At 36.0% G+C, this 10,000-nt stretch overlaps 1 protein-coding gene across 1 annotated transcript in view; it reads right to left on the reverse strand.

The window, feature by feature from the left end:
* The window catches only part of LOC144960597 (uncharacterized), a 30,392-nt gene that overhangs the window by 5,787 nt on the left and 14,605 nt on the right, over nt 1–10,000 (reverse strand). The gene's annotated exons all lie outside the window — the stretch shown is intronic.

Below are 10,000 nucleotides of genomic sequence, written 5' to 3' on the forward strand. Positions count from 1 at the left end.
CAGGTGTCATTTTATAATAGTTGTTGGATTTGTCGGCTGGTATCAGAAGTTGTTTTTCTTTGTTTATTTTCTTCACATCGTTAGTCAGTTGGTTTTGGAAGTTGTTATTTTTGTTTTTGAACTGCACACTTTGAATGAGATCTAAAAGTCCGTCTTCTAATTTTTTTAATTCAGGTATTGGGGGGGGGTGAATTTGTAGAGTTGAAGCCGTACGTTTTTTTGTGGTGGTTTCTAAATGTGGGTTCAGAAAAAAGAATGTTCTCCATCGTAGATTCTTGACAAATGTTTCTGTTCTTGCTATTAGTGATTTAATGTAAGATTTTCTGTTGCAGGTAGGGATATTCTTTGTAGAATATGGAAAGTAGTAGGTCTAAGTTGTGGCGTAGTATCCATTTTGTGTCTAAGAGTGCTCAACGGTGCGGAGCTGTGTATTGAATCGTGTTTGATACAAATATGGTACGAAAAGTGCTCGACATGTAGTAATGGAGCGAATTATTATTTAAAATATTTACCACAATGTTTGGGGCAGTCTACATCGATGTTTCAGGCTTAATTTGCCATCTTCAGGACTGAGTTGTTTTGTTGACTGTTGTTGTTTCTTGAAGTGGTTCCGGTTTGAAGTTAATTAAGAGGAATTTGCGCCGATGGGGACACTTTCCGTAGATCTCATTTTTCATGTTGAGTGTGGCTTCATGAGGTTGTTTGATTATGGTATATTTTTCTTCCAGGCATAAGCTACATTGTTTTGATGTTGGTGTGTATCCTGTTGCTTTAGATAAAATTTTCCATGAAATGTTGTGGTCTATTTTGTTGTCTTTTAATTTCCAAATATGTTCGCTGAGTTTTGTGGATGTTTTTTTGTTAGTGTTTCTAAATGTTGAGGTGTGGAGGTTGTATCTTGTTTTGAAATTATTTTCTGTTAGTCCTACATATTTTTCTTGCTTGTTTGTTTTAGTTTCTGTGACTGTGGCTTGGTAAATTAAACTTGATTCTAAGCATTGTTTGTTTAGCGGGCAATGTTCTTTATTTCTGCAGTTGCATTTTCTAGTGGGTGGGTTTTGCTCTTGTCGGTGGTTTATTAATATTTTTTTGTTGTGGCTTGAAATTATTTGTTCTATGTTGCGCATACACGAGTAACTTATTTTTATGGTATTCCTGTTGATAATTTTATGTAGCTTGTGGTTTTTTGGAAAGTGTGTATCAATTAGTTTCAGGAACTGCTGTCCTATGTTTGTGCTGACGTTTATGTCGAAAGGTGGGTTGAACCAAGTTATGTGTCGTTTTCTTGTTTTATGTTCTTCACTTGTGTGTTGGGGTTTACATGAGAGGGAGGCGTCTGTGTATACAAATGGTGTGTTGTATCCACTTTTTGTGAGTGCTTCTTTGTAGGGGGTGGCTGCGACGTTGAATATCTCTCTGTTTTCCGAAAGTTTGCTCACCCTCAGTGCAATGTTTTTTGGTATGTTTTCAATGACGGGACGGGGGTGGTTGCTGTTTTTATTAATGTAGCTAATGGTGTTGTTTGGTTTTCTGAACGGTTGGAATGAATTGGATTTTATGTCGAATGTGATGTCGAGGAAGTCAACTGTTTTTTTGTTTGCTTCTATCGTGATTTTTAAATTGTTGTTTTGGAATATTTTACAGATTTGTTTTTTGATGTTTTCGTTCGCTCTTGGTCGTCTGTTGGTTATAGCGAGTCCGTCATCTCTATAGAGGCCGATGTATGTGTGTATGTTGTAGTTGTGACAGGATGTAGAGTCCGACCAGTTCGCATGTTTCAGCACCGTCGAACGAACCCATTGTTACGTCGAAATCATTGTGTCGCTTTGTCCACGGTGTGTTGTCGTAGTATAGTGTGCTGTGCTTGGTGTGTTTGATGATGTGTTTTTTCCTCTTCTGTGATGTTGGTGTATTTTGCTGCGAATTCCAATGCTTTGTTTAGTAAGTCTGGAGTGATGGAGGGGTAAAAATCGCAAATGTCGAAAGAGATGAAGGTGCAGTTTTCTTTGTTTTGGATATTTTTGAACCATTCAATGACTTCATCGGTGTTTTTCCACTGGTTGAATTTAGTTGCTTCTTTGACGTTTTTATTTATTTTTTCTAATATCTTTTTGCTGATTTTTCCAATTTCAGATTTGTATGGATTTATTAGTCTACATTTAGGATTATTTTTGAAGTCAGGCTTGTGATCTTTTAATGTGATGAACGCTTCTCTTCTTGGTGCTATATCGATTCGATCGCTAAGGTCAAGTCTGTTCGCTATATTCTTATCTTCTTTTGTGATCTCTTCGGTTCTATGTGTTCTGTCTTTCTTATAGTCTTTGTTGATTTGTTTGTGTGTCATTTTATCATATTCCTCAGGTGTCATTTTATAATAGTTGTTGGATTTGTCGGCTGGTATCAGAAGTTGTTTTTCTTTGTTTATTTTCTTCACATCGTTAGTCAGTTGGTTTTGGAAGTTGTTATTTTTGTTTTTGAACTGCACACTTTGAATGAGATCTAAAAGTCCGTCTTCTAATTTTTTTAATTCAGTATTGGGGGGGGGGGGTGAATTTGTAGAGTTGAAGCCGTACGTTTTTTTGTGGGTGGTTTCTAAATGTGGGTTCAGAAAAAAGAATGTTCTCCATCGTAGATTCTTGACAAATGTTTCTGTTCTTGCTATTAGTGATTTAATGTAAGATTTTCTGTTGCAGGTAGGGATATTCTTTGTAGAATATGGGAAAGTAGTAGGTCTAAGTTGTGGCGTAGTATCCATTTTGTGTCTAAGAGTGCTCAACGGTGCGGAGCTGTGTATTGAATCGTGTTTGATACAAATATGGTACGAAAAGTGCTCGACATGTAGTAATGGAGCGAATTATTATTTAAAATATTTACCACAATGTTTGGGGCAGTCTACATCGATGTTTCAGGCTTAATTTGCCATCTTCAGGACTGAGTTGTTTTGTTGACTGTTGTTGTTTCTTGAAGTGGTTCCGGTTTGAAGTTAATTAAGAGGAATTTGCGCCGATGGGGACACTTTCCGTAGATCTCATTTTTCATGTTGAGTGTGGCTTCATGAGGTTGTTTGATTATGGTATATTTTTCTTCCAGGCATAAGCTACATTGTTTTGATGTTGGTGTGTATCCTGTTGCTTTAGATAAAATTTTCCATGAAATGTTGTGGTCTATTTTGTTGTCTTTTAATTTCCAAATATGTTCGCTGAGTTTTGTGGATGTTTTTTTGTTAGTGTTTCTAAATGTTGAGGTGTGGAGGTTGTATCTTGTTTTGAAATTATTTTCTGTTAGTCCTACATATTTTTCTTGCTTGTTTGTTTTAGTTTCTGTGACTGTGGCTTGGTAAATTAAACTTGATTCTAAGCATTGTTTGTTTAGCGGGCAATGTTCTTTATTTCTGCAGTTGCATTTTCTAGTGGGTGGGTTTTGCTCTTGTCGGTGGTTTATTAATATTTTTTTTGTTGTGGCTTGAAATTATTTGTTCTATGTTGCGCATACACGAGTAACTTATTTTTATGGTATTCCTGTTGATAATTTTATGTAGCTTGTGGTTTTTTGGAAAGTGTGTATCAATTAGTTTCAGGAACTGCTGTCCTATGTTTGTGCTGACGTTTATGTCGAAAGGTGGGTTGAACCAAGTTATGTGTCGTTTTCTTGTTTTATGTTCTTCACTTGTGTGTTGGGGTTTACATGAGAGGGAGGCGTCTGTGTATACAAATGGTGTGTTGTATCCACTTTTTGTGAGTGCTTCTTTGTAGGGGGTGGCTGCGACGTTGAATATCTCTCTGTTTTCCGAAAGTTTGCTCACCCTCAGTGCAATGTTTTTTGGTAGTTTTCAATGACGGGACGGGGTGGTTGCTGTTTTTATTAATGTAGCTAATGGTGTTGTTTGGTTTTCTGAACGGTTGGAATGAATTGGATTTTATGTCGAATGTGATGTCGAGGAAGTCAACTGTTTTTTTGTTTGCTTCTATCGTGATTTTTAAATTGTTGTTTTGGAATATTTTACAGATTTGTTTTTTGATGTTTTCGTTCGCTCTTGGTCGTCTGTTGGTTATAGCGAGTCCGTCATCTCTATAGAGGCCGATGTATGTGTGTGTATGTTGTAGTTGTGACAGGATGTAGAGTCCGACCAGTTCGCATGTTTCAGCACCGTCGAACGAACCCATTGTTACGTCGAAATCATTGTGTCGCTTTGTCCACGGTGTGTTGTCGTAGTATAGTGTGCTGTGCTTGGTGTGTTTGATGATGTGTTTTTCCTCTTCTGTGATGTTGGTGTATTTTGCTGCGAATTCCAATGCTTTGTTTAGTAAGTCTGGAGTGATGGAGGGGTAAAAATCGCAAATGTCGAAAGAGATGAAGGTGCAGTTTTCTTTGTTTTGGATATTTTTGAACCATTCAATGACTTCATCGGTGTTTTTCCACTGGTTGAATTTAGTTGCTTCTTTGACGTTTTTATTTATTTTTTCTAATATCTTTTTGCTGATTTTTCCAATTTCAGATTTGTATGGATTTATTAGTCTACATTTAGGATTATTTTTGAAGTCAGGCTTGTGATCTTTTAATGTGATGAACGCTTCTCTTCTTGGTGCTATATCGATTCGATCGCTAAGGTCAAGTCTGTTCGCTATATTCTTATCTTCTTTTGTGATCTCTTCGGTTCCATGTGTTCTGTCTTTCTTATAGTCTTTGTTGATTTGTTTGTGTGTCATTTTATCATATTCCTCAGGTGTCATTTTATAATAGTTGTTGGATTTGTCGGCTGGTATCAGAAGTTGTTTTTCTTTGTTTATTTTCTTCCAGCAGTTCCTGAAACTAATTGATACACACTTTCCAAAAAACCACAAGCTACATAAAATTATCAACAGGAATACCATAAAAATAAGTTACTCGTGTATGCGCAACATAGAACAAATAATTTCAAGCCACAACAAAAAAATATTAATAAACCACCGACAAGAGCAAAACCCACCCACTAGAAAATGCAACTGCAGAAATAAAGAACATTGCCCGCTAAACAAACAATGCTTAGAATCAAGTTTAATTTACCAAGCCACAGTCACAGAAACTAAAACAAACAAGCAAGAAAAATATGTAGGACTAACAGAAAATAATTTCAAAACAAGATACAACCTCCACACCTCAACATTTAGAAACACTAACAAAAAAACATCCACAAAACTCAGCGAACATATTTGGAAATTAAAAGACAACAAAATAGACCACAACATTTCATGGAAAATTTTATCTAAAGCAACAGGATACACACCAACATCAAAACAATGTAGCTTATGCCTGGAAGAAAAATATACCATAATCAAACAACCTCATGAAGCCACACTCAACATGAAAAATGAGATCTACGGAAAGTGTCCCCATCGGCGCAAATTCCTCTTAATTAACTTCAAACCGGAACCACTTCAAGAAACAACAACAGTCAACAAAACAACTCAGTCCTGAAGATGGCAAATTAAGCCTGAAACATCGATGTAGACTGCCCCAAACATTGTGGTAAATATTTTAAATAATAATTCGCTCCATTACTACATGTCGAGCACTTTTCGTACCATATTTGTATCAAACACGATTCAATACACAGCTCCGCACCGTTGAGCACTCTTAGACACAAAATGGATACTACGCCACAACTTAGACCTACTACTTTCCCATATTCTACAAAGAATATCCCTACCTGCAACAGAAAATCTTACATTAAATCACTAATAGCAAGAACAGAAACATTTGTCAAGAATCTACGATGGAGAACATTCTTTTTTCTGAACCCACATTTAGAAACCACCCACAAAAAAACGTACGGCTTCAACTCTACAAATTCACCCCCCCCCCCCCAATACCTGAATTAAAAAAATTAGAAGACGGACTTTTAGATCTCATTCAAAGTGTGCAGTTCAAAAACAAAAATAACAACTTCCAAAACCAACTGACTAACGATGTGAAGAAAATAAACAAAGAAAAACAACTTCTGATACCAGCCGACAAATCCAACAACTATTATAAAATGACACCTGAGGAATATGATAAAATGACACACAAACAAATCAACAAAGACTATAAGAAAGACAGAACACATAGAACCGAAGAGATCACAAAAGAAGATAAGAATATAGCGAACAGACTTGACCTTAGCGATCGAATCGATATAGCACCAAGAAGAGAAGCGTTCATCACATTAAAAGATCACAAGCCTGACTTCAAAAATAATCCTAAATGTAGACTAATAAATCCATACAAATCTGAAATTGGAAAAATCAGCAAAAAGATATTAGAAAAAATAAATAAAAACGTCAAAGAAGCAACTAAATTCAACCAGTGGAAAAACACCGATGAAGTCATTGAATGGTTCAAAAATATCCAAAACAAAGAAAACTGCACCTTCATCTCTTTCAACATTTGCGATTTTTACCCCTCCATCACTCCAGACTTACTAAACAAAGCATTGGAATTCGCAGCAAAATACACCAACATCACAGAAGAGGAAAAACACATCATCAAACACACCAAGCACAGCACACTATACTACGACAACACACCGTGGACAAAGCGACACAATGATTTCGACGTAACAATGGGTTCGTTCGACGGTGCTGAAACATGCGAACTGGTCGGACTCTACATCCTGTCACAACTACAACATACACACACATACATCGGCCTCTATAGAGATGACGGACTCGCTATAACCAACAGACGACCAAGAGCGAACGAAAACATCAAAAAACAAATCTGTAAAATATTCCAAAACAACAATTTAAAAATCACGATAGAAGCAAACAAAAAACAGTTGACTTCCTCGACATCACATTCGACATAAAATCCAATTCATTCCAACCGTTCAGAAAACCAAACAACACCATTAGCTACATTAATAAAAACAGCAACCACCCCCGTCCCGTCATTGAAAACATACCAAAAAACATTGCACTGAGGGTGAGCAAACTTTCGGAAAACAGAGAGATATTCAACGTCGCAGCCACCCCCTACAAAGAAGCACTCACAAAAAGTGGATACAACACACCATTTGTATACACAGACGCCTCCCTCTCATGTAAACCCCAACACACAAGTGAAGAACATAAAACAAGAAAACGACACATAACTTGGTTCAACCCACCTTTCGACATAAACGTCAGCACAAACATAGGACAGCAGTTCCTGAAACTAATTGATACACACTTTCCAAAAAACCACAAGCTACATAAAATTATCAACAGGAATACCATAAAAATAAGTTACTCGTGTATGCGCAACATAGAACAAATAATTTCAAGCCACAACAAAAAAATATTAATAAACCACCGACAAGAGCAAAACCCACCCACTAGAAAATGCAACTGCAGAAATAAAGAACATTGCCCGCTAAACAAACAATGCTTAGAATCAAGTTTAATTTACCAAGCCACAGTCACAGAAACTAAAACAAACAAGCAAGAAAAATATGTAGGACTAACAGAAAATAATTTCAAAACAAGATACAACCTCCACACCTCAACATTTAGAAACACTAACAAAAAAACATCCACAAAACTCAGCGAACATATTTGGAAATTAAAAGACAACAAAATAGACCACAACATTTCATGGAAAATTTTATCTAAAGCAACAGGATACACACCAACATCAAAACAATGTAGCTTATGCCTGGAAGAAAAATATACCATAATCAAACAACCTCATGAAGCCACACTCAACATGAAAAATGAGATCTACGGAAAGTGTCCCCATCGGCGCAAATTCCTCTTAATTAACTTCAAACCGGAACCACTTCAAGAAACAACAACAGTCAACAAAACAACTCAGTCCTGAAGATGGCAAATTAAGCCTGAAACATCGATGTAGACTGCCCCAAACATTGTGGTAAATATTTTAAATAATATATATATATATATATATGTATATATATATATATATATATATGTATATATATATATATATATATATATATATAATATATATATATATATATATATATATATATACCACCACCACCATCATCATCATCATCGTCATTATCATCATCATCATCATCATCATCATCATCATCATCAACATCATCATCATCATCATCATCATCATCATCATCATTATTATTATTATCATTATCACATTCACAACTACTTGAACCAAAAGAAAATCTAACACCCATTATAACCCACTAGTCCTTCCATTGCCTCGCAATACGAAATAATATCAGGCTCTAGCGCTGGAAAACCGGACATTGAGATCATGACTTTTGCGGGGAAGCCTGTGTTCACGTGATTTCTCGAAAGGATAACCTTACTATTAATATTGGGATATTATTATTTTATGTTTGTAACATTAAGGATTTTCACGTGGAAATTAAAGGAACAGTTTATATATCGAGCATTCTATTGTCTTTAAACGTGTTGTTTGAATTAGTGCGGCTATGTGGTCTAGTGGTATGACACTCGCTTTCGGATCGAACGGTCCTGGGTTCGAGCCTCGCGTTCGGTGCATAGTTGAGTCCTTGGAAAAGACTCTTTACTCACATTTTCTCACCGTACCCAGGTGTAAAATGAGTACCTGGATGTTAACAGCGTAGTCTTCGTCCGAAAAATTGTAATATCGCCTAACAGGCGGCACGTTCCGTCCTACATGTTGAATGTTGCTGTTGACCAGGGACCCATTGTAAAGCGCTTTGAACACATTTTAGTGGATATTGCGCTATATAAAAGCTCTATTTATAATTAGTTACGACCAAGTTTTAGGTTTCTAGGAGGCGAATTAACATCGGCTCCGAGCAGTCTATCTAATGAAAATTCCAAAATCAGCTTCTGGTGTAGACGGTTGCAACCATTTTCGTATTATTATTGTTATTGAGCTTTTATATAGCGCAATATCCACTTAACGTGCTCAAAGCGCTTTACAAGGGGTTCCTGGTCAACAGCAACATTTAACATGTAGGACGAGACATGACGCCTGTTAGGCGATATTACAATTTTTCGGACAAAGACAACGCTGTTAACGGCCAGGTACTCATTTTACACCCAAGTACGGTGAGAGAATGTGGGTAAAGAGTCTTTTCCAAGGACTCAACTATGCGTCGAGCGAGGCTCGAACCCAGGACCTTCCGATCAGAAAGCGAGTGTTTTACCACTAGACCACATAGCCGCACAACCATTTTCGTAATGACAACAATTTTTTAAATAGTACTTTTAAGGCCTTCAGAGGAATCTCAAGAGACACACACGGTATATGAATGAAAACAGTTATGTCAGATTCAGGGATTGATCTTAAAATATTCAAGATACACTTGGTATATAAATTAAAACAGTTATGTCAGATTCAGGGATTGATCTTAAAATATTCAAGACACACTTGGTATATGAATTAAAACCGTTATGTCAGATTCAGGGATTGATCTTAAAATATTCAAGATACACTTTGTATATGAATTAAAAACAGTTATGTCAGATTCAGGGATTGATCTTAAAATGTTCAAGACACACTTTGTATATGAATTAAAAACAGTTATGTCAGATTCAGGGATTGATCTTAAAATGTTCAAGACACACTTGGTATATGAATTAAAAACAGTTATGTCATATTCAGGAATTGATCTTAAAATATTCAAGACACACTTGGTATATGAATTAAAAACAGTTATGTCAGATTCAGGGATTGATCTTAAAATATTCAAGACACACTTGGTATATGAATTAAAAACAGTTATGTCTGATTCAGGGATTGATCTTAAAATATTCAAGACACACTTGGTATATGAATTAAAAACAGTTATGTCAGATTCAGGGATTGATCTTAAATATTCAAGACACACTTGGTATATGAATTAAAACAGTTATGTCAGATTCAGGGATTGATCTTAAAATATTCAAGACACACTTGGTATATGAATTAAAAACAGTTATGTCAGATTCAGGGATTGATCTTAAAATATTCAAGACACACTTGGTATATGAATTAAAAACAGTTATGTCAGATTCAGCGATTGATCTTAAAATATTCA

This window comes from Berghia stephanieae, chromosome 15, assembly GCF_034508935.2.
Source record: "Berghia stephanieae isolate SIO BIC M18660-M18661 chromosome 15, UCSD_Bste_1.3, whole genome shotgun sequence".
In the NCBI taxonomy this organism is placed as follows: Eukaryota; Metazoa; Mollusca; class Gastropoda; order Nudibranchia; family Aeolidiidae; genus Berghia; species Berghia stephanieae.